The sequence below is a fragment of the Xenopus tropicalis genome, chromosome 7 (genome assembly GCF_000004195.4).
Source record: "Xenopus tropicalis strain Nigerian chromosome 7, UCB_Xtro_10.0, whole genome shotgun sequence".
Taxonomy (NCBI): domain Eukaryota; kingdom Metazoa; phylum Chordata; class Amphibia; order Anura; family Pipidae; genus Xenopus; species Xenopus tropicalis.
In genome coordinates this window covers 13,557,724-13,583,010 of record NC_030683.2, presented here as the reverse complement: position 1 = coordinate 13,583,010, position 25,287 = coordinate 13,557,724, and the positions used below count along the sequence as shown (strand labels likewise).

The following is a 25,287-nucleotide window of genomic DNA, read 5'->3' as shown; positions in this document are numbered from 1 at the left end:
TAAGCAACTTTTCAATTGGTCTTCATTATTTATTTGTTATATTTTTTTGAATTATTTGCCTTCTTCTTCCAACTTGGGGGTCCAACACTGCCTGTAAGGCTACAGTTTTATTGTTATTGTTACTTTTTATAACTTTTTTCTATTCAGCCCCTCTTCTAATCATATTCCAGCCTCTCATCCAAACCACTCCCTGGTTGTTAAGGTAACTGGGACCCTAGCAACCAAACAGCTGCTTGAAGTCCAAAGTGGAGAGCTTCTGAACTGATTATGAAATAACTTGAATACTACAAATAATACAAAATGAAGACCAATTGCAAATTGTCTCAGAATATCACTCTCTACATCATACTAAACGTTAGCTCAAAGGCAAACAACTTCTTTAAGTCATAAGTGGCGCAGCCCCTGCCTGAGACCAAGGGATGCGGCCGTACCAATACTCGCCCAGTGGCTTAACGAGAGCAGCCAAAGCTTAACGAGAGGCAGCTAACGAGGCTTAATTACAAAGAGCATTTATTTGCTGGAGGCCGATAACCACAGCTTTGTTTTAAAAGCAAACACTGAATTGCGAGTAATATGACAAATTAGAGCTGATGCTGAGGCCGCGACTGTGCGGCGCATAATAATTCGGGGCTTAGCGAGATTCTTCTGATCCGAGGAACCGTTGGGTCGGAGAGAAGCCCCATGGCTGTTTGTTAATGTGCTCACAATTAGACTGATTGCGCCGGCACATCCAATCAGCTCATTACACAGCGAGGGATTGGCCCAGGGGAACTTGTTTCATGGGGGACACAAATAAAAGCCCCTTCCACCGTACAGTATCAACCCCACGGGCAACTGGACTATAAACCCACTGCAGCTTCACCTGCAGAAATGAGCCCCTCCCCCTGCAGTCACTCCTTGCTTAAACAGTCTGCTGCCCCCTGGTGGTAGGATGCAGAGTTTGCCCTGCTTTGCTAATGGCTTCTCTGCTTCCCATAGGCAACCATATCGGTATAATGCCCTCCTCCATGTATCTTATAGCCCACCCTCTGGGAGTTGCCCCTGCTGCTGTGCCACCTAGGGGCCGCGCATCTTTATTTTTTTACAGTTTTCAAATTATTTGCCTTCCACTTCTATATCTTTCCAGCTTTCAAATAGGGGTCACTGACCCAAACAGCCAAAAGCTATTGCTCTTTATCATTAATGTTACTTTTTATTACTTATCTTCCTATTCAGCCCCTCTCCTATTCATAGTCCAGTCTCTCGTTTAAACCACTGCCTGGTCGCTAAGGTAAATGAGACCCTAGCAACCTGATAGCTGCTGAAATTCCAAAACGGCAAAAAATAAAAAACGCCAACCAATTGCAAATTGTCTACATCATGCTAATAGTTTATTTGAAGGTGAACAACCCCCTTAGGAGTGTTTCCATTATACTATACAAAATGCTTATTAAATTGCATGAAGCGGCCCCGTGTTTACCCCCGAGGGCCACTTTTACCTACGTTATACAAATCCCCTCGTTCTGTGAGCCATTCCCCATCTTGTTTGTGCCTAATTCCGGCTAATTCAGGATAATGAAAGGGCAGCTCTCGCCGCTCGGCTTTCCAAAATAATGTTCTAATGTTCGGCTGATGCCGATACTAATCCAGGGCATCAATAATTTACTAAGCAATCTTCTAACGGGAACTGAGAGGCTTCCAAGGGCCGCTAATTAGTTGTGCGACTAGCGCTCGTCAGGCCGGCGAATGCTAACGAGTGAATATGGGGCGACATGAAAACAAGTAAATACTAATGGTGCTGGCAAACCTGGCACTGCCAACTAGTAATGACTGAATTTGTCCCGAAAAAGTAATGAAACTGGGTGGGGTCATTATGTCGTTATAGATGAGTGAAGTCAGGGGGTGGAGCTGTGATGCAGCAATTGCTGATTGGCTGATCACAGCGGTAAACTGGACCAGGCAGTTTAGACTCTGGCAGCTCTTCTGAAAACCGGGCTGTCCGGGTCAAAACCAGACGGATGTCAACCCTATCCCAGCATCCCACTCAGTTACTAGGTTAACTTATCCTTCTTCAGCATGCAACCTAGTGCTAAACTACATCTCCCAGCATCCCATGTAACAGCTTCAGCAGTGGCGCTCCATAGAGCTGCAGGTCAGTGCAATAAGAAAATACCATTGTGCCCCACAGAGACAGAGTGTATAGTAAGGCAAAATGATGGCAGAGAAGATGCTGTACCTGTGAAATAATGTGTATAGTAAAGCAGGGATAGTGTGTATAATAAGGCAAGATGGTGTCAGATGAAGGGGCTATTACTGTAGGGTAGAGTATATAATAAGGCACGAGGGTGTCAGATGAAGGGGCTATTACTGTAGGGTAGAGTATATAATAAGGCACGAGGGTGTCAGATGAAGGGGCAGATTCTGTAGGGTAGAGTGTATAATAAGGCAAGATGGTGTCAGATGAAGGGGCTATTACTGTAGGGTAGAGTGTATAATAAGGCAAGATGGTGTCAGATGAAGGGGCAGATTCTGTAGGGTAGAGTGTATAATAAGGCAAGATGGTGTCAGATGAAGGGGCTATTACTGTAGGGTAGAGTGTATAATAAGGCAAGATGGTGCCAGGTGAAGGGGCTATTACTGTAGGGTAGAGTGTATAATAAGGCAAGATGGTGTCGGGGAGGGGCTATAACTGTAGGGTAGAGTGTATAATAAGGCAAGATGGTGCCAGGTGAGGGGGCAGATTCTGTAGGATAGTGTGTATAATAAGGCAAGATGGTGTCAGATGAAGGGGCTATTACTGTAGGGTAGAGTGTATAATAAGGCAAGATGGTGTCGGGGGAGGGGCTATAACTGTAGGTTAGAGTGTATAATAAGACAAGATGGTGTCAGGGGGAGGGGCTATACCTGTAAAACAGTGTATATGAAAAACAAGATGGTGTAAATGCCACCTGCATTATTATTGGGTTACAACTCCCAGCATGCAGCAGCACCCTAAAGCTGTCATGGTGGGTTGTGGACCTTGTGATTCAACAACAGGCTCAGGCTACTTGCCCTCGGGCACCACTGCCACCAGCCCTGTATATTAGCGCCAATGTACTATACACAGGCACACAGTGCACCCCGGCCCCCAGGGGCCACACCTGCCCGACTCTCACTGTACATCTGCCTATATCTGACCTCCTTGTCTCGCTCAGAGGATTTGTATAATTCCCTCTAATTTAGCAGCAGCGATATTGGTCGGGGGTTTGTTTATGTTTTATGCATAAGCCCCATGTATTGGCACAAACACGGGCACTCACAGCGGCACAGCAGGGGCCCCGCCAGTCACAGCTTCATAAATCAGAGAAATCAGACTGCGTGGGGCTCTAGATATTCCCTCATCTACGTGTATATCCTGCAGGGGGGGGCATGTATAGAAACTCCCAGAATCCCTGAGCAGTACTACTCTACTCCTCTTTGACAGTTTAGTTGCTATGGGTTACTAGACCTGGAACACGCTTAGCAGCTTTTATCACATTATGCCATAACTGCGCTTCTGTAGGTAAATAAATAAAGGGTAAGTCCCCTGGCATCTCAAGTTATAGCTTGTCAGAGCCCGTATTCTACCGCATTCTAGCCACTAGGGGGCACTGTGCAATGAGAGTCTATGGAAAATACAGAAACAGTATTATGTTTTCCAGATCCCTATATCAGCAATATACCCATTCATGCACAGATATATTTGACCTCTCCAGGCCACAAATCAGTCACCCTAAAAGTGCGCAGTCACATGACTGGATACTACCATGGTGACGCCCCGCCTATTTTTTCAGCCTAACACCATTGCAGCAAGACTGCAGTAAATGCAACCTGCAGGAGAGTTCCAATTATAACTAAATACTAGATTGAGGACCAATAATACGTATGAAATGCTAGTGGGTTCCTACTGGTTAGCCTAAACTGCTTGTGTCCAACTACAAATCCTTAAGGATCAACATGACCCTGTGGTTTAGTTGCCCATGAAGCTACCTTTACACTGACCAGTTTGAGGATTGGCCGTGCATAGGTAGCTATGTCATCATGCTTCTAGGAAGTGAAGACCCTCTTACTTCTAGGTCGGCCAATGACCCATCCCGTGTACCAATCACATGCACCAGCAGGCCAGACTTTGATTAAGGACAGGCCATAAACTCTCATTGGATGATAAGACGGACTACTGACACCATCTCCTATACAAATTGATGGTGGCTTTGTTTGGACAAAAGCATAAGAAGGTTTAGGAGAACACCTACATGTAGAAACCCAGCGGGCGGCTATTATTGGACATTAGTGGAGGGGTTGATAAGTTCTTTGGTTTAATTTCCACCTTGTGGTCAAACAGTGAATGAGCCCCTCCCATAGCTCAATGACATTCTTCGTTATCCCTGTTTCTCCCCAAAGCTCTCCAAGCTGTTTTTGGTGGCCCATCTCCTTCGATGAATGAAAGTCAATAGCCTACAGCCGAGATGGGCAAGGTGGCTCCTCTAGAGCTCGGTGTGTCTATCCCAAGTGACTGGTCCATATGTGAATGCATTACATAACCCAAATCCCAGCTCAATAAATAACCATTCTAGCCAACATCTCCCCATGGCAGCACCCCAGCACCCTATTATTATGCACAAGCCAACTGCCCTCCCCCAGTGGGACGGAAATGGCCAATCTCTGCAGTCACTGCCGCGCCAAGATTGCGACTCACGCTGTCTCCTAAATGACTCGTCTAAAGTACACGGCACTGAAACATGACAACTGTGTAATCCTCTTCCACTAGGCATCGCCGCTACGGAACAAAACCGCGCCATCTCTTCAGCCATTTATATGTCTCTTCTATTCGCCGAGCTCCGCGCAAAAATGTTTTATTTTCTCCAATTTACTTATCTTTTTTTTTTTTTCTATTTGATATCTGAAAGTTGATTCTGACCTTGAAATAATCTTTTCATTTCATGAAGCGCTCAACGGGCCGTGAACAATAACAGCTCTCGGCGTACACAAGTGGAAGTCTACTTCCAAGTTAAAAAGACAGCGACGCCAAATAAACGATGGGCCCCCGGATGCAGATTTAGAACTAAACAGGTTCTAAAGCCAGAAACATAGGCTGCTCATCTGAGCACTTTGGCAATTTACATTCATTTTCTATTTTTAGTGGTTTCTGAAATTAACAGTTTTAGACCGCTACTACCAGGCTCTGAAAGTCACAAGAGATCGTTTATGACAGCAAGCCACCCAATGGAATGACCACCCAGGGAAATAATCACATTATATGGACATTATGTGGCTTCAGGCAGGTAACAGGGAGTCCTGTACAGAACCAGTTTTTGAGACCTAGACCCAACCTGGGGCCCACAACCCAGACCTGCATTTTTTACTCACTTTGACCAACTTCCCGACCCGCAACTGCTCTGCACAGAACCAGTTTTTGAGACCTAGACCCAACCTGGGGCCCACAACCCAGACCCGCATTTCTACTCACTTTGACCAACTTCCCGACCCACAACTGCTCTGCAACCGTGATCCACGACCTGCTGATCACCATTCAACAGGAAGTGCTGTTGCTGCAAACTGGAAGTGACATCATCAGAAGTGGGTGGGGATAGAAAAATAAAGTTTAAAAAAAATGTTTAATGGAGTAAAATATGAGTAATATAGGTAATATAAGAAATATGGATAAGACCCGAGACCCAATCTGGGACCGACAGACCCACCAACCCAACCACATCTATACCTCCATCGACTCTAGGAGATATCCTATGTAAAGTGAAGAAAGTCTGGGGCCCCTGTAGTGGGAGCCATTTTGCCTCTACTCAACTATTTTTTTTTTTTTCATTCTGAGAAGCTACTGGTAAATCTGCTTATAAAATCCCCTCTGATGTGTTGGCCAGGCGGCCGGCACATAAATAACTGTCTGAACTTCTGCACTTTCAGCATCAAACCTTTTTCCTCTGAGTCAATTACCAAGAATTTATTAGCAATTTTATGTCTTGACTCAAGCTCTGCCAGGGCTCCCTGGGAAACCGTTCAAAGGAAGGAAAAAAAAAAATCTATAATATGTCAAACAGTAGTAAAAATAAAGTCACGGGATTATCGAGTTACCGCAAATAATGCAGATGGAGCAAGTGGAGCTTAGCTGCATTAGGCAGTCCATAGCCTACAGTGAAGCCAGGACTCAGGAGAAGCAGGCAGGACACACAGGCTATGGCTGAATGTATCATGGTGACTCTTGCCCAGGGTGGGACAGGCCTTCCAGACGGCCAGAGGATCCCCCATTGGGCCCAGACCCTAATCTAAGACAGTTCTTAGCTGATCTAACATTTAGCACTATCTACAGCTAGAGAGTAGGCCCTAGTTGTCAGGTTGTAGGAGGGTTAGTCTTAAGGTAGCCATACACAGGCTGGACTGGGTCCTTCAGACCGATTTGGCAGCTCATCTACCTGTGTCTGGGCATTCCCGATGGGCCTACCTAACCGATATCTGGGCAAAAATCTAGGCTAGATCTCCATGGGGCAGGTTTGATTTTCTGTTGGATCAGACCCTGATCCAACGGCGCCCAGGCCCGCTGTTATAATTAGATTGTTTGGCCCTAGGGCCAAATGATCAAATTAGTCCAATATTGCCCACCTTTAGGTGGGCATATCGTTAGAATCTCCTCATTTGGTGACATCGCCAAAGGAGTCAATCTTACCGTGTATGGCCACCTTTACCTTTATGTCAGCATTGACCTCCCAGCACTTATCTGCAGCCCACCCACGTACAACCCACTTCCTACCTTAGGGAGAGGTGCCCTACATACTGGAAGGTACAGAGCAAGTCCACTAATATAATATTTTATTGCTCTGCACCAGTATGTAGGGCACCAGCAGGGCTGGGACAGGGCACATATGACATCAATGTGGGTGCTAATGAAGGCATACCACCTGCTCAAAACTGGGGTCAAGGGACAGTGTGATGATGTAAGTAGGTGGAGTGACAATGCAAGTGGGCGGAGTGATGATGTAAGTAGGTGGAGTGACAATGCAAGTGGGCGGAGTGATGATGTAAGTAGGTGGAGTGACAATGCGGGTGCTAATGAAGGCATACCACCTGCTCAAAACTGGGGGTCATTTGTCAGCCCGAACCTACAGGTCCCACGGGTCTCGACCAGCCCCTCAACCAATCAACCAGCTCAACCACTACAAGGGATCCCCAGGAACAAGCAGAAAACAGAGGGCTCCCCAGTTACTTGTGCCCATGGTGCCCCCTAGATATCCCACCCCCACCCCCTTTTGTTGCCCCTTTCCGCATGTTCAAAAATGAGCCAAAATTCCGGAGAAATAAACGTTGAGCTGCTCGTAGAAAGGTGCTTTTGCATTTATTTACCTTTCAAATACGACCTGTTCTAATGCAACACGACAATAATGATGTCTTTTTCTCTCGGGATACAATTGGGTTAATGGCTGGGAAAGTAACATTTGCTGTTATTAAAAACGACGGGCCTATTAGGAGAGAGGGAATAATGCCGCGGCCAACATGTAATTAGCGCATAAAGAAAGCGAACACAGACAGGTGGATAATGCAACCTCGGAGTCGCAGTTTTGTCGCTTTCAAACACGCAATTACAGGTAAACCAAAATGTGACCTAGTTAAATGGAACAAGATAGCAGAGTTCTTCTCTCCATTTGTATCTGCGCTTACCATTCGCTGAGCCTTGAGATTATATAATGTTCATTTCTCATACTAATATTACACTTTACATGATCCGAATACTTATACTGGAGCACACTGGAGCTTTGAATTGATTAGAATAAAAGAGAAGGTAAAACGGGATCTACCAGTAGATTATGAGCCAGTGGGCTGTAGATCATGGCAGCCAAGCACAGTTTATAAAAAAGACTATAAAATCCCCTTTTTAAGTCACTTTACTTCTTTTTAATGACTTAACTAATGGGCGATAGACCACAATATGATAACTTTATACACCCTGAAGTCTGGGCACCTGTGATTTATATTATTTTCAAGATAAACAAGCAATTTTTTGACTGACATGCGTCAGAAATGTGATATTTACCATTTTCTCTTACACCATGGTAACTTAAGGGCTAACGTACATCCGCAAGTGTAGGGCAAACACCGGAATTAACACTCGGCAGATTTTGTGCCCATATTGCAACAAATCTTACAGTTGTGGTAATTTTTGCCAAATTGGGCGCAAAGCTGCCATACGCAGTTCAACTATGTCAATCGCATCCCTACAGTTTTCACCATAAGGAACAGGCACTTGAGCCTGTAGGATCTTTTTCTGGCCAATGACCATTGCATTCCCAGCAATCACAACCCTCTTAAGAAATGGAGTGACAATGCAAGTGGGCGGAGTGATGATGTAAGAGGGTGGAGTGACAATGCAAGAGGGCGGGGTGATGATGTAAGTAGGTGGAGTGACAATGCAAGTGGGCGGAGTGATGATGCAAGTAGGTGGAGTAACAGTGCAAGTGGACGGAGTGATGATGTAAGCAGGTGGAGTGACAATGCAAGTGGGCGGGGTGAGGATGTAAGTAGGTGGAGTGACAGTGCAAGTGGGCGGAGTGATGATGTAAGCAGGTGGAGTGACAATGCAAGTGGGCGGAGTGATGATGTAAGCAGGTGGAGGGACAATGGAAGTGGGTGGGGTGAGGATGTAAGTAGGAGGAGTGACAATGCAAGTGGGCGGAGTGATGATGTAAGCAGGTGGACTGACAATGCGAGTGAGCGGAGTCATTATGTAAATAGGTGGAGTGATTATGTAAATAGGTGGAGTGACAATGCAAGTGGGCGGGGTGATGATGTAAGTAGGAGGAGTGACAGTGCAAGTGGGCGGAGTGATGATGTAAGCAGGTGGAGTGACAATGCAAGTGGGCGGAGTGATGATGTAAGTAGGTGGAGGGACAATGGAAGTGGGCGGGGTGATGATGTAAGTAGGAGGAGTGACAGTGCAAGTGGGCGGAGTGATGATGTAAGTAGGAGGAGTGACAATGCAAGTGGGCGGAGTGATGATGTAAGCAGGTGGAGTGACAATGCGAGTGAGCGGAGTGATTATGTAAATAGGTGGAGTGACAATGCAAGTGGGCGGGGTGATGATGTAAGTAGGAGGAGTGACAGTGCAAGTGGACGGAGTGATGATGCAAGTAGGTGGAGTGACAATGCAAGTGGGCGGAGTGATGATGTAAGCAGGTGGAGTGACAATGCAAGTGGGCGGGGTGATGATGTAAGTAGGAGGAGTGACAGTGCAAGTGGACGGAGTGATGATGTAAGCAGGTGGAGTGACAATGCAAGTGGGCGGAGTGATGATGTAAGCAGGTGGAGGGACAATGGAAGTGGGTGGGGTGAGGATGTAAGTAGGTGGAGTGACAGTGCAAGTGGGCGGAGTGATGATGTAAGCAGGTGGAGTGACAATGCAAGTGGGCGGAGTGATGATGTAAGCAGGTGGAGGGACAATGGAAGTGGGTGGGGTGAGGATGTAAGTAGGTGGAGTGACAGTGCAAGTGGGCGGAGTGATGATGTAAGCAGGTGGACTGACAATGCGAGTGAGCGGAGTCATTATGTAAATAGGTGGAGTGACAATGCAAGTGGGCGGGGTGATGATGTAAGTAGGAGGAGTGACAGTGCAAGTGGGCGGAGTGATGATGTAAGCAGGTGGAGTGACAATGCAAGTGGGCGGAGTGATGATGTAAGTAGGTGGAGGGACAATGGAAGTGGGCGGGGTGATGATGTAAGTAGGAGGAGTGACAGTGCAAGTGGGCGGAGTGATGATGTAAGTAGGAGGAGTGACAATGCAAGTGGGCGGAGTGATGATGTAAGCAGGTGGAGTGACAATGCGAGTGAGCGGAGTGATTATGTAAATAGGTGGAGTGACAATGCAAGTGGGCTCGGTGATGATGTAAGTAGGAGGAGTGACAGTGCAAGTGGGCGGAGTGATGATGTAAGTAGGAGGAGTGACAATGCAAGTGGGCGGAGTGATGATGTAAGTGGGTATATGACTTATTCATATAACAGCAGCGCTTTACATTAATTTACAGCAAACAGGGGTCTGACCATAATTAGCAAGGGATAGAGAATAAAAATGGGATCAAAGGGCCCCACTCACAAGAGCTTACAATCTAACTTAAATATATATTTTTTAGAAATCCTTTGAAACTAACAGGTTAAATGGGATAAATGTTGAAGGCGGTAATGGCTTACTTAGCAAAATATTAACAAACCCTGTTACTTATAGTGCAGATAAACAGACGAGAGTTATTTTAAGTACAGACCAACCGCAGCTCCGTCAATAGGACAGGAATAACCAACCGCTTGGCATTGTGGGAGTGGAGCTACAAGGCTTTCTCTCTATGGGGCTGTGCATTTATCCTCAGGGTCAGAAATAGACAGAAAACATGAATTAAAGTGACTTTGTTAGGCCCATTGGAAATTTTAAAGGGGAACTGCTCCTTCTACATGTAGTTGCAAACAGAAAGCATTAATATTGAGCTATTAGTCTGGCTGATAATACGGACACTGCTGCTCGGATAGTGTGGTGGTTCTACGGTTGCCACCTTTCAAAATTATTTTTACCAACCGGTTGGGGGAGGGTAGACGCTAAAGGGGTGGGGCTGTGATGTAAAAGGGGCGGAGACAGGGGAAAATGAAGGACATTTTATGCAGGGGATTGGGGAGAAAAAAGGTAAAACTGAAGATCAATGACAGGGACTCATCTTAAGTATTACAAATATACCAGCAACTACATTGCCATTAAACTCTCAATACCGGCCTGGCGTTGGCAGTGTTTTACTGGCTGGGATGGTATAAATACCGGGTGGGTGTCAACACTAGGTGGGCTGAGGCTGCTGACCCTAAATGGGAATGAATAACAGGAATGGGGTGGGCCCTCAGCACTTTAATCAACAAAACTACAATTCTCAGCTCCCTGGCAACCATTGTGGATCAGTGGATGTTGGGAGTCGTAGTTCTGCAATATGTATGTATATCTTTATTTATAAAGTGCTACTTATGTATGCAGCGCTGTACAGTAGAATACATTAATACAAACAGGGGGTTATTAAGATAATAATAGATAAATACAAAGTATAACAATAAATACAAGGTACAGTTAGATAAGAGTCGAGGACACAAGAGGATGGAGGTCCCTGCCCCGTAGAGCTTACAATCTATATGGGAATATCCAGAATCCTGTAGTCTAGAGATGTTTATATGCCCGTTACAGTTGGGTGAATGGCGCTGCCAACCATCCCGGCTGGGAGCTCTATTAATTTCCCAGCACTACGGGGCAGCGGTGTGTGGCGCGGGCACAAGTGCGTTTATTTCCCAGGACAGGGCTTACAAAGCGGCTTTTCAAGTCGGCGGCAGATTTGTTATTAAATGCCAGGGAGTGTTGGCGCCCGCCCTTGGTACATTCCATTTTCTATTACAGGCTGCTGCTACCAGCGTTCATGGTGATTATACAGTCGCTTTCTCCTTTGTGTTTATGTGACATCTCCACTTTGCAGGGAAATGTCCCAAGGACGCGACTTCACTTGGCCGGGAAACCGATAAATCTCTTATTTGGCCTTTTTTTCATGCACAGAGCGAGGCTGAAAATCAGCTAAAATAATAAATCCATATCATAAGTCCATATTATAGGTCCATCTAACCTCTAAAAACTGGCCCCACTTATATGGCATCATTCTCAGGCTCGGACTGAGGGGTGCAGGGCCCACTGGGGCTGCCGGCCACGCCCCCCGCACCCCTCCCCTGCTGAGCCTCCCTTACCCCCCCTCCCCGCAGGTGCCCCCACCGACCACGTGCCCCGCACTCCTAACCCCTCCCCCGCTGAGCCTCCCTTACCCCCCTCCCCGCAGGTGCCCCGCCGGCCACATCCCCCGACTCCTAACCCCTCCCCCGTTGAGCCTCCCTTACCCACAGGGGCCCCCGCTGAGCCTCCCATACCCCCCCTCCAAACAGGGGCCTCCGCTGAGCCTCACTAACCCCCTGCAAGGTCCCCCACCCAACATCCTCCCCTGAGAACACATGCGTCAGGGGAGGAACGGTCAGCAGGGGGAGCGCCGGCAAGGTTTGGGTCTGGGCCGATGGGGCCCACTGGGTTTTTTCCCAGAGTCCCAGCAGCCCAGTCCAACCCTGATCATTCTATTTGAATATGATCAAATTATACTCTGATGCACTCTTTTAACCCATTCACTGCCACGTCTACTTGTCTCGGCCCAACAGGTAAGCACCTAGAGCAGCATATAGAATACACAAAACACAGATAAGTACTCAGTGTGTGTGGGGCTATGAATTCAGGCTGCAAAAATATGGTAAAAAAAAAAAGTGACATCCCAATGATATCTTGGGGAACAGCACAGTAAAAAGATTAAAATTGTGTTGGTTTCCCTTTAAGAGGGGGCTAAACAATATGGCTGAGACATGACACAGGCAATGACAAATACAAAGAGCATTTCAGGGGTCTCAGAGAGAGTGAAGGGGGCACGGCCTGTATATATGGGGACCCACGGAGCCCTTACTTTCATCTAAATGAAGCTGAATCCAGCCTCATAGGGGTTAAAGCAAAAGCAAAGCAAAAACAATGAGACACTTGGGGAATGAAGTGGCCAATTAATTTCACTGCTTCCAATACAGAGAAAACTGCAATTAGGAACAGGAAATGTCTAGTGTGAAAAACCGCCACCGGGTCTGTGTATCCTCTGATAGGGCTTCATGCACTAATAAATTAGTATGGCAGCTCTAGTCTCCCCGGCACAAGTAAATAAACAGACACAAACACATTCCTTAACTTGTAACTGTAATTACACCTGTATTGTCTCTATTCTAATACCAGCAATAATAGCGTGTACACTAAGTTCTCTATTATTGTTGTTATATAATGTGCTTAGTGTCTGTACCCCCCACTGCTACTATAGGCACCATCTCTCCCTACTATACCTGCTATCCCACAGCCCCAGTCCCTTCCCAGAGGCTATTATCCCCCCACTGCTACTATAGGCACCATCTCTCCCTACTATACCTGCTATCCCACAGCCCCAGTCCCTTCCCAGAGGCTATTATCCCCCCACTGCTACTATAGGCACCATCTCTCCCTACTATACCTGCTATCCCACAGCCCCAGTCCCTTCCCAGAGGCTATTATCCCCCCACTGCTACTATAGGCACCATCTCTCCCTACTATACCTGCTATCCCACAGCCCCAATCCCTTCCCAGAGGCTATTATCCCCCCACTGCTACTATAGGCACCATCTCTCCCTACTATACCTGCTATCCCACAGCCACAGTCCCTTCCCAGAGGCTATTATCCCCCCACTGCTACTATAGGCACCATCTCTCCCTACTATACCTGCTATCCCACAGCCCCAGTCCCTTCCCAGAGGCTATTATCCCCCCACTGCTACTATAGGCACCATCTCTCCCTACTATACCTGCTATCCCACAGCCCCAGTCCCTTCCCAGAGGCTATTATCCCCCCACTGCTACTATAGGCACCATCTCTCCCTACTATACCTACTATCCCACAGCCCCAGTCCCTTCCCAGGGGCTATTATCCCCCCACTGCTACTATAGGCACCATCTCTCCCTACTATACCTGCATTCCCTTTCAGTGTCCTTATGGAAGCATAATGGTTGTTAATGCACATGTATTATTTATATAAAATACTTTGCAAGACACAGAGGGTTTATTTGGCCCAAATTCCCCTGTGCAATTCACATAATAACTCACTAAACTTAATGAAGAAGTTTCTGCGAATGATCCAAAGCTTTGCTAATCGACTGCCTTTCAGACTCAGCGCTCGTTTATTAAATTATTATCTCGGACTGTGATTAATAATTAATGGGAGATAACAAGTCGTTTCCTGCATTCATTACTTGCTGCTTTTCTCAAGTCTCTATGCAAATGGGAATAAGTCCCCGCTCATGTCAAACTCGTCAAGGAAGAGATGTGAGAGCCAAGTAGTTTGGGAAATATCTGCGGCCGGCTGCAGTCGCCCGGGTATATCGGGGAAAGCAATAGCAGTGACCCTCTGGTTATTGAGGAAGGCGGGTGGTCCCTAAGGTGTAACCTTTAGACCCCTTCAAACTGTACAGGCTCCAGACAGAACTCCATACAGAAGTGCACTGTGTGTTACTGTAATACAATTGCCTTTCTCACAGTTTAGCTTCCCCTTTAGAGCCAGTAATGGAGAGTACAGCGAGGCTGCATTGTGCTCCTTCAGTCGGGGGAACAAGGAAACCCCACAACTGTTTCTGAAATGATTTAACTCCGAACGTAAAAGCACAAATTCTGTTATTATTCAGCCTTTACGGCACCTGTGGGCCTCGCTTGTTATTTTACAGGAGGCACAAAAGGCGGCTGAGTCAGTTACCTGTTCCCTTTCTCTGCTTTATGATTCCGACTCCTTTTAAGCACAGCGCCAGGCTCTTTCTCATTGCGCTGCCTCCATGGGCTTCATGGATATTACCTGCTGCTTCCCCCGACTTACATTTCCTACATTTCCAATTTGGCTTTGTTCTCCGGCCTTATGTACTATCTTTTGCCCGTCCTGCCCCCCCCTACTATTGTTCATTTAAAGAAATGAAGTTGAGAAAGCCACTTGCATTAATATCCGCTAATCCTCGGTTTGGGCTGCTGTATGCGCAGCTTGTGGCCCAGGCTTATTCTATCATTTAATGGCTCAAGGAAGACACAAAAACTTGTGCTCCAAAAAGGAATGAGTCCAGTCCCTTGAATAGAGCGCTGCCCACCGGGGGTGCAGGGGGTGCAACAACACCCAGGCCAGGGTCCCCACCATGGATTGTGGAGTTGGGGGAATGCAGGTATGCCAGAACATGTTAGGGGAACAGGCTGGGGGGCCTAGGTGCAAATTTTTAACCAGGGCTGCCATCATGTAGTTAATTTAATTTAACATTAATGGCACTGTCTGTGTTAGGCAGGGCTCTATCCAAGAAGGGTTGACAGAAAAAGACACTTATCCACTCCTTACCCCTACCAGGAGCACTCATAATAAGGGCTGCCATCTTTTTTCTTTCCTAATACCGGCCTTTGGGTGGGCTGGGTGAAAAAAAAGTGGATGGGGCCAGAAAATGGGCAACAAAATGGGCGGACCATGCAGGGATATAGGCAGAGCAGAGGCAGGATATAGGCGGAGCAGAGGTGGGATATAGGTGGAGCAGAGGCGGGATATAGGCGGAGCAGAGGTGGGATATAGGTGGAGCAGAGGCAGGATATAGGCGGAGCAGAGGTGGGATATAGGTGGAGCAGAGGCGGGATATAGGTGGAGCAGAGGCGGGATATAGGTGGAGCAGAGGCGGGATATAGGTGGAGCAGAGGCGGGATATAGGCGTAGCAGACGTGGGATATAGGCAGAGCAGAGGCGGGATATAGGTGGAGCAGAGGCGGGATAGAGGCGGAGCAGAGGCAGGCCTCTGGTTATAAGGGGTCAGAGAAGGGAGGGATTTATCTGGCATTACAAATTTACTGGCATGTACAATGTGATTTACCAGCTAAGCCAGGTGGCAACCCTACCCCTAATTTGGCAAGTGGCAAGGAGAGGACCTTTTGGCCATAACTGGTCAGTTGATCACAAAGCACTTTGGGCAAAATCTACCATGTTTACAGGGTCACCCTTTTGAAATAAAAAATAACAAAAGTGGTATAAAGGTGATACCTTTATTGGCTTACTAAGATAATCATAGCAAGCTTTCAGAACATTTTAGTTCCTTTTTCAGGGCAAGATCTACTAAACAGGTAGCAGACCTAGAATTTCTCCCGCCCAGTTCCCTCATTGCATTCATTGCCGATACCCACTTAGCAATGGGAGCTGTAACGAGCTTCTTCCCATGATAACCCCCAGCATCTGACTGCGCGGCGATTCCATCGGCAGCCCTGTCGGCTCTGATTAGCAGCCAAATTCTTTGTCATTTCAGAAGTGACAATAATAACAGCAAGACAAATGGCAGCATTAAAATCCCCAGATGACATGATCAAATATTACATTAATAAGCCTGGAAGCCATAACAGGCATTTACTGTGCTTCTTGCTGCTTTTGTGGAACTACAACTCTTGGAAAAGAGCCGGGCCTGTGGTTACTGCGGCAGAATCCCCGGCATTACGGCAGCTGGGCAAGAGATAAAAGTGCATATCTATAAAGGGCATAAGGCATGATCTGTTGCCAACTCTCTTTATAAAAGCTGGTGCTTTAGTTCCCCTTTAAAACCCCCTGCACAACACAGCCGGATACTTTTTAATGCGCCCAGAAAACGAAGGCGAAGTGCAATAAAGCAAAGCTAGCTGCAAACTAACGACGTGGATATGTACAACGATACGTGCGGGGCTGCTGCTTAATTATGCCATAAACAAATTTCCGCAGCCTGCTGGTAAGAAATATTCTTGTTTTGTGCAATATTCCTTAATATCTGTTGTGGGGATTCCCTCGGGGCACATGTTCTGCTCTTGCCCATCTCGTTGCTTATTAATGGGAATACTGTGCTGCTCATTAATCATTACGACTTCGGGCCCCACTTATAACACCTACCCCAGTGGAGCTGCCAATCAGAGCGCCAGTGACAGGCAGTAAAAAGGAAACAGAAAGAGCAGAAAGAAAGAGACTTTACTTCCAAACTATCAGTCCCTAAAGCTCAGTGCCGAGCCCCCTGGGCAACCTGGTTGGCTTGGCCCACCTTGGCTCCTTCATACTGGTAGCCTAATGGATGCCCTTCTGATTGCTAACTGAAATTCATCCCAGCATATACTACGCAAAGATCTGCAACCTAGAGTAACCATCTTATCTCGAGGGATTAAAACTATTATGGTGATGGCCAACAGGGCAATACCCAACACTCACTGCCATATTCCCAAGCAATCACCTGACCCACAAGTGCATCAGCACCAGGGCCCACCTAATCACCTGACCTCCATGACTCCTGGTGAATGGAGAGGCCAATCAAAGTGTTTGGACACCCACCCACCTATCTTGAAATCATGCAGACAGGGCCGCCATCAGGGGGGCACAGGGGGGATAGTCGCCGCGGGCCCGGGCGATTTTAACTTTAAACTACAGTTTTCTAAGTAGCTCGGGCCCCCTTTAATCAATTCCGGGCCCTGTCATTGGTGGTCAGCGGGTAATCCTATTGGTCGCACCGTGTGCATACGTGTGACATCAGTACGCAAGGGCACAACCTTATAAAATGGCCTGGCTTATTTCAGCAGTCGGAAGTGCCAAAGGAGACGGCGGAGGAGCCGCCGCTGGAGACGAAGAAGACGCCGGAGAAGCGGAAGAAGATGCCAGTGGGAGACACTGTTGGGTTGGGCTGGCTACCAATGTATTTGGGGGGCACTGCTGGCTACCAATGTATTAGGGGGCACTACTGGCTACCAATGTATTTGGGGGGCACTGCTGGCTACCAATGTATTAGGGGGGCACTGTTGCCTACCAATGTATTAGTAGGGCACTGTTGGCTACCAATGTATTAGTAGGGCACTGCTGGCTACCAATGTTCTAGGGGGGCACTGCTGGCTACCAATCTCCCATGTATGTGTGTCCTTTGTACTGATGGGAGGGGCCATTGGGGGAGTTGCTGAGGGGGAGGGCCCTCTTTGATTACTGATGGCGGCCATTCACGCAGATGGCACATTGTTGCCATATGTTACCCTTACAGCTGTTGCCACTGATAGTTGGGTATTTGGGTCCGGCCCTACCATATTGAGACTGTATTACTGCTCATGCTGCCACCTTATGCAATAACTTCAAGGTAACCATCCCCACCCCCTGAAAAAATATCCAGTAGCCGCCACTGCAACAGAGCAAGATGGCCCAACAAGATCCAAGTTGGGAAGCTCCAATGCACAGCTTTGAAGGCCTGGATACTGTTATAGACTGACTGAGCCTATGGGTGGGTACAGTAAGTTCACTTTATAATACAGTATTTCTAGCCACAATCATGTTTAGGCTTTAGTTTTCCCTTAATGTCCAACCCAAGTCCTCCAATACCCCTAATAAACCCAATTACAATAAATGAGCCTTTATATTCCTGGGGTAAGGACACACATAGGGCACGTAGTCTGGCAAAGGGCGCCCCGTGCCCTTCTGTCATTTCCCCCAATGCAGCGAAGGCCTGTACTGGGGCAGTCGAGCCATAAAGGACTTTATAATACAAAACAGGACGTTCTTATTTCATAGTTTTTTTTTTAATGCAGCTTTTTAGGCTGTCAGGCGCTGCTTTCGGATGTAATCATCAGATTGTATTCAATCCATTAAACATGTTTGGCAGCTGAAAAGCCAACAATGTCGGCAACAGACAAGCGCAGCCAATGCAAATCACTTCTTTCTTCCTACATCCACGGGGGGCCCGAGAGCCCTAAACATCATCATCATCTCACCCCCAAGCCACAGAGACATAAAGGGTAACTCTATACCCAATATTCTCCTTTTAACTCCACACTCTAATATGGATAATGCTAGGATTGTCACCTCCTCCCTAGGGATAACTGTAACAAATAAAGTCGGGTTTCTGTAGCAAACACCCCAGTTGTACCCAATGGTGACACCACCATTGGACTGGGAGAGGCAGGCCCAACGGAAAAGAGCACTGGCTTCTGCTACATGGCTCCAAGAATCAGCGGTGGAGACCAAAGACCAATGTTTGGCAGCTCCTATGAACCCCTTCCCTGTAAGCCCCCCTTACTTTATTGAGATTTAAGAGCAATTACACCGATCTTCACTTTGCATTTGCCGGACGGCGCTGATGGGAGCTGCAGTCGCTCAGCCGGAAAATATATATTTCTCAGCCGATCCCATCCGTCAGACACACGTCCCGAATGCATCACTCTAACCGTCGGCTCCCCGCTCTAATTAGATGCAATAGGCTGCTTTAATTGTTTGTTCAGCTGTCAGCTATATGTCTATTAGGTATGTAAGGGGCTGGGGTGCGCGGGGAAGATGCTTCGGCATTAACAGGCGCCTTCTGACAAAGTCGGCACAAATATATTTCACATTTATTACCCATTTTACATTAAAAATGTGCTAAGTGAAACACAGGCTTCCTTTTCTTTAAAGGGAAAGTAACCCCCAAAATATGTAAAGGGGAAAAAGCACAGAAGAGTGCCAACTCTTTTGGGCAGGGCCCTGTTCACCTCTTGTATCGGTTATTGGTTGCTTTATATGTTACTCTGTATGTCCCATGTATGGAACCCACTTATTGTACAGCGCTGCGGAATATGTTGGCGCTTTATAAATAAATGTAATGTAATGTAATGTAACTGGAAGCTTGGCTGTAGGAGAGCTGACTACTGCTACTTGGTTCTAATGGTGCATGTAGTCAGGACAAGCAGTGCAGAGAACTGCAAGGAACGCACATAGACCTATAGTCAAACTCTCTTATGTAATAAAAGGCACAGGAGCAGTAACCAATAGCAACCAATAAGATGATTGCTTTTAAACAGGTGATCAGTAATTGCTACCTGCCGATTGGTTGCTATGGGTTACTGCACCTGAGCAAACTTAGTGCCTTTTATTACATAACCCTCATAGTGTATATATACTGACTGTACTACATATCAGGCAACCAATCAAAGTAGTGCTCTTGAAACCCAAGGAGTATTCCATTGATTGATTTGGGAAATGGGTCAATCATTTAGGAAGCTGTCAATCATATACTACCTGCCCCGCCTCTATGCCTGCGGCATAGAGGCGGGGCAGGCAATATATGATTGACAACTCAGATTTGTAATTACAATTGCTTTAACGTTCCATTCAGCATTTCCCAGATATCACCTAGATGGCAAATGCATACGATTTTGGGTTGATACAAAGCTTGCCTTAATAACAGTGTTCCCAAAATGGCGGCTGCCTGCTTGCTGTGATTGTAAATTCCAAGACTGAAGGGAAAAGAAATGAAACAATTCATATAGTGTAAGTGACGTTTATTTTGCTCAACTAACATGATAGAAAAGGATTTGGAATTGTTTATTAGGGTGACAGGTCCCCTTTAAAGGAGTGAGGTGGCAACGCTACCCACAAGCCACATTTTCAAAAGGCTAATTGGGGAGCATCTGTCGTCATGGTGCTGTGATTTCTTAGAGGTGCCAACCAGGATCTGGGGGATATTGGCCACACTTGCCCCATCACCGTTCTACCCTGGCTTTGCTCCATGTCTTCACTGCTTTGGACAGATATCAGAGGACTCTGGGTAACAATCCTATGCATTTCATGCATGAATTGGGGGTGTAAATTACTGGCAGAACGGTTTCTGTGAGTGCCAGATACATCCAGATGGAGTCCTGACCCTACCTGCTGTTTGCTTGACCGGCCGCTACAGATTAGTCCCACCCAGGGTCGGACTGGGGGGTGCAGGGCCGCCCAAGGTGCCTACTCTGGCCCCACGCAGGGGCCCTCACCGCTGCACACCCCTAACCCTGTCCCCCCCCTGAATGTGTGTATGTGAAACGCGTCAGGGGAGGACAGAGACCAGAGGAAGCGGCATTAGGGTCAGGTCTGGGCTACTGGGGCCCACCAGGTATTTTCCCGGATTCCGGGCGGCCCAGTTCGACCCTGGTCCCATCTCACCTGAGCGTCCGGGGGGGCAGTGTGCCACAAGCAGCTTTAGGTTCCCCCTGGTCCCATTTCTGCCACAGATATCTAGGTGTAGCCCTGAGCCCATATGTGATTATTCTATATTATTATGGATACTCCCTTGCCCAATAATGGTGCTTAAGCAAAACTAATATTCTGACACTTTAAAATAAAATACCAAATAAATAAAAAGTATGAGCCGAATTCCGTGGCACTTAATGAGAAACGGGGAATCGATAACGAGAAGCGAAGGCCGGAGAGAGCGAGCCTGTGATCTGCAGATAAGGGGAAGGCGCTGACAGGCTGGGGAAGGTTAAATATTAGCAATAAACACAAATATCACTGAATGGAAGGAATATTCCTCTAACGCGGATAAATTATCTCCAGGGGATGTGATAGAACGGGGAATGCTTAGACTGGGTTTGTCACTGTCAGACATCAGGGAGGAACATTCTACATACAACTGGAGAGAAAGGTTCATAGCAAAGTTAAAGGGGAAGTTCATCTTTAAATTACCTTTTAGTATGATGTCGTTCTTAAGTAGCTAACTGGTTGCTAGGGTCTTATTTTCCTAGCAACCAGGCAGCGGTTTGAACGAGAGAGGGGAACATGAATAGGAGAGGGTCTGGATATAAAAATAAGTAAAAGAAAGTAACAATAGCAATAAAACCGTAGCCTCACAGAGCAATAGTTTTTGGATGGTGGGGTCAGTGACCCCCATTTGAAAGCTGGAAAGGGGCAGAAGAGGAAGGAAAATAATTAAAAACTATAGAATCTAAATAATGAAAACCGATGGCAAAGTTGATATAAATAGGACATGACGAGGTACTAAGCATTATGGGGGCGTTACAAGGTACAAAGGATTCTGGGGCATAAAGATGGGTTTAGAGCATTTACATGATATTGGCACTGCATTTGCACTACAAGTATAGGATCCCTTACCCGGAAACCCATTATCCAGAAAGTTTCACATTACGGAAAGGTGCATAGACTCCATTATAAGCAAATAATTCTAATTTTTAAAAATGATTTCATTTTTATGTGTAGTAATAAAACAGTGCCTGTACTTGATCCCAACTAAGATATAATTACCCCTTATTGGGGGCAGAACAGCCCTATTGGGTTTATTTAATGGTTAAATGATTCCCTTTTCTCTGTAATAATAAAACCGTACCTGTACTTGATCCCAACTAAGATATAATTACCCCTTATTGGGGGCAGAACAATCCTATTGGGTTTATTTAATGGTTAAATGATTCCCTTTTCTCTGTAATAATAAAACAGTACCTGTACTTGATCCCAACTAAGATATAATTACCCCTTATTGGAGGCAGAACAGCCCTATTGGGTTTATTTAATGGTTAAATGATTCCCTTTTCTCTGTAATAATAAAACAGTACCTGTACTTGATCCCAACTAAGATATAATTACCCCTTATTGGAGGCAGAACAGCCCTATTGGGTTTATTTAATGGTTAAATGATTCCCTTTTCTCTGTAATAATAAAACAGTACCTGTACTTGATCCCAACTAAGATATAATTACCCCTTATTGGAGGCAGAACAGCCCTATTGGGTTTATTTAATGGTTAAATGATTCCCTTTTCTCTGTAATAATAAAACAGTACCTGTACTTGATCCCAACTAAGATATAATTACCCCTTATTGGGGGCAGAACAGCCCTATTGGGTTTATTTAATGGTTAAATGATTCCCTTTTCTCTGTAATAATAAAACAGTACCTGTACTTGATCCCAACTAAGATATAATTACCCCTTATTGGGGGCAGAACAGCCCTATTGGGTTTATTTCATGGTTAAATGATTCCCTTTTCTCTGTAATAATAAAACAGTACGTGTACTTGATCCCAACTAAGATATAATTACCCCTTATTGGAGGCAGAACAGCCCTATTGGGTTTATTTAATGTTTAAATGATTTTTAGCAGACTTAAGTTATGGAGATACAAATTACAGAAAGACCCCTTATCCGGAAAACCCCAGGTCCCGAGCATTCTGGATAACAGGTCCCATACCTGTACTATGTAGGGATGTGGCTAAAACCTGCGGCACATATGTGTTTTTGTGCTTGGGTTTTGAATCCGGTTGCCTTACTCTGCGCTGGGCGAGTACCCTGGCACACAGTTGGCACAGTATAACCAATCTGCAGCCCATTTAGCATTCCTCTGCCTTCTCTCTTTATTGTCAAGCTAATCAGTTCACACATCTCTCCTCTGTGTCGGCCCATCTTCCTATTCAGAGAAACCATTTACATTTAAACAGAAATAATGAAATCGGAGCATCTCCAAATGAGCGGCGCTGTTACCCGTCTCACAAATAAAATGAGGCTTCTGAAGTGAGGCTTTTTGTCATGTTGTCAGGGGTTATTTTTCCCAATTTGGGCTTAAAAAGTGCAATTTGTTATTGTTTGTATAAATATGCTGATAGCATTCCGCATTCTCTTTTTCATTCTCTGTCTCTATATATCACTCTCTCTCTTTGTAACTCTCTCTCTATATATACCATTCTCTCTCATTCTCTCTCATTCTCTCTATCATTATCTCTATATATCATTGTCTCTATATATAATTATACAATTCTTTATATAATTATCTCTCTATATCACTCTCTCTCTCTTTATTATTCTCTATATACAGGGTATATATCATTTTCACTTTATAAATCTCTCTATATATCATTATCTCTATCATTTTCTCTCTCCCTTTATCAGTCTCTCTTATTCACTCCATCATTCTCTCTCTCTTTATCACTGTCTCTATCATTCTCTTTCATTCTCTCTATCATTATGTCCCTATATCATTCTCACTGTATATAAATATTTCATTCTTTATATCATTATCTCTCTTTATTATTCCCTCTCTCTCTCTCTATATATATATATATCATCATATATATTATCATCCCCAGAACACACAGCAGGATAAATACAGGGCCAATTCCATGTATAATACCCCAGAACCCACAGCAGGATAAATACAGTGCCAATTCCATGTATAATACCCCAGAACCCACAGCAGGATAAATACAGTGCCAATTCCATGTATAATACCCCAGAACCCACAGCAGGATAAATACAGTGCCAATTCCATGTATAATACCCCAGAACCCACAGCAGGATAAATACAGTGCCAATTCCATGTATAATACCCCAGAACCCACAGCAGGATAAATACAGTGCCAATTCCATGTATAATACCCCAGAACCCACAGCAGGATAAATACAGTGCCAATTCCATGTATAATACCCCAGAACACACAGCAGGATAGATCCAGTGCCAATTCCATGTATAATACCCCAGAACCCACAGCAGGATAAATACAGTGCCAATTCCATGTATAATACCCCAGAACACACAGCAGGATAAATACAGTGCCAATTCCATGTATAATACCCCAGAACACACAGCCGGATAAATACAGTGCCAGTTCCAAGTATAATACCCCAGAACACACAGCAGGATAAATACAGTGCCAATTCCATGTATAATACCCCAGAACCCACAGCAGGATAAATACAGTGCCAATTCCATGTATAATACCCCAGAACACACAGCAGGATAAATACAGTGCCAATTCCATGTATAATACCCCAGAACACACAGCAGGATAAATACAGTGCCAATTCCATGTATAATACCCCAGAACCCACATGACAGGTGCAGCGTCGAGTCTGCAACCCTTACCCCTACCCCCGTCTTAACCCCCTAACCTTTTCCCCGAACAACACACTCGGACACCGTAGCTGGGAAGAGAAGGCCGCAGTTATTTATTTATTAACAATAACTTAACATTAGTTAACATTTGTAACATTATTAACTTGACAAAACCGTTTGTATAACAAACATTTTAAGTAACCAACAATTTACATAAACAACAATCCCTTACTCGCCTCCAAGGGGCTGGCCCTGCGCCCGAATTTAACGCCTGGTTCCTGCCTCCTTTTCGCCCGACCTAAACCGAGGCTAACTGCCGCTCAGGACCCCAGGCCAACCGGGCTACACTCTCCTTGCTTGACAAGTACCCCCCTTTAAACTTCCCCCTGGGGGCACGGAGTAAGGTACCCTCCGCTAACTGCGACGACAACAACCCCCTATTAAAGGGAGGGAGGGTGGGACGTTGCGAGCTGTTGATCCTCCTGCTGCCTGGAACCGAATGGCAGGTAAGCTGTCCTCGCTCGCTCCTCCCCTTGCTAAGCCCGGGAAACATCCAGTAGTCTCATTGGCCAGATCAAACAAAAACCCAAACAGGAGGGGGGGAGGGGGGAAGGGCTGCCCTCCTAGCCCCGTCATGCCCTGCTTCCCTATACTGCGTTCCGGTTCATTGGGCCCCAGCAGGATAAATACAGTGCCAATTCCATGTATAATACCCCAGAACACATGGCAAGGTGAACACAAGGCACATTTAGATGCACTATAATTCCAATTTAGAAGCAGGGAATATCTCCCCTTTCCATAGAAACTCCAGAAAAGTCTAAACAATATTTGCTAATAAGAATTTCAGGAGCTGCAGACTCATTGTCTAAACAAACCAATAATTTTGTGTAATTGTAACGGGAACAACAATCGCAGTTTAATTAAACTCCCCCCTTCTATCTCTTCTGACAGATCCTTGGGGGAAGTCGATCTCAGCATGAAAGGGAGCGATAAACAAACCACTGAGGTGACACCGAGCAATTAAACATGGAGATACAGTAAACATGTTAAACATGAAGCTAA

At 45.9% G+C, this 25,287-nt stretch overlaps 1 protein-coding gene and 1 long non-coding RNA gene across 3 annotated transcripts in view; one reads left to right on the top strand and one right to left on the bottom strand.

Moving 5' to 3' along the window:
- Positions 1-25,287, bottom strand: part of prkg1 (protein kinase cGMP-dependent 1) — a 467,630-nt gene that overhangs the window by 230,826 nt on the left and 211,517 nt on the right. The gene's annotated exons all lie outside the window — the stretch shown is intronic.
- Positions 1,959-25,287, top strand: LOC116412093. The gene is made up of 2 exons (XR_004223547.1): positions 1,959-2,131; positions 25,177-25,287. It is a non-coding gene; the product is annotated as an uncharacterized LOC116412093 (long non-coding RNA).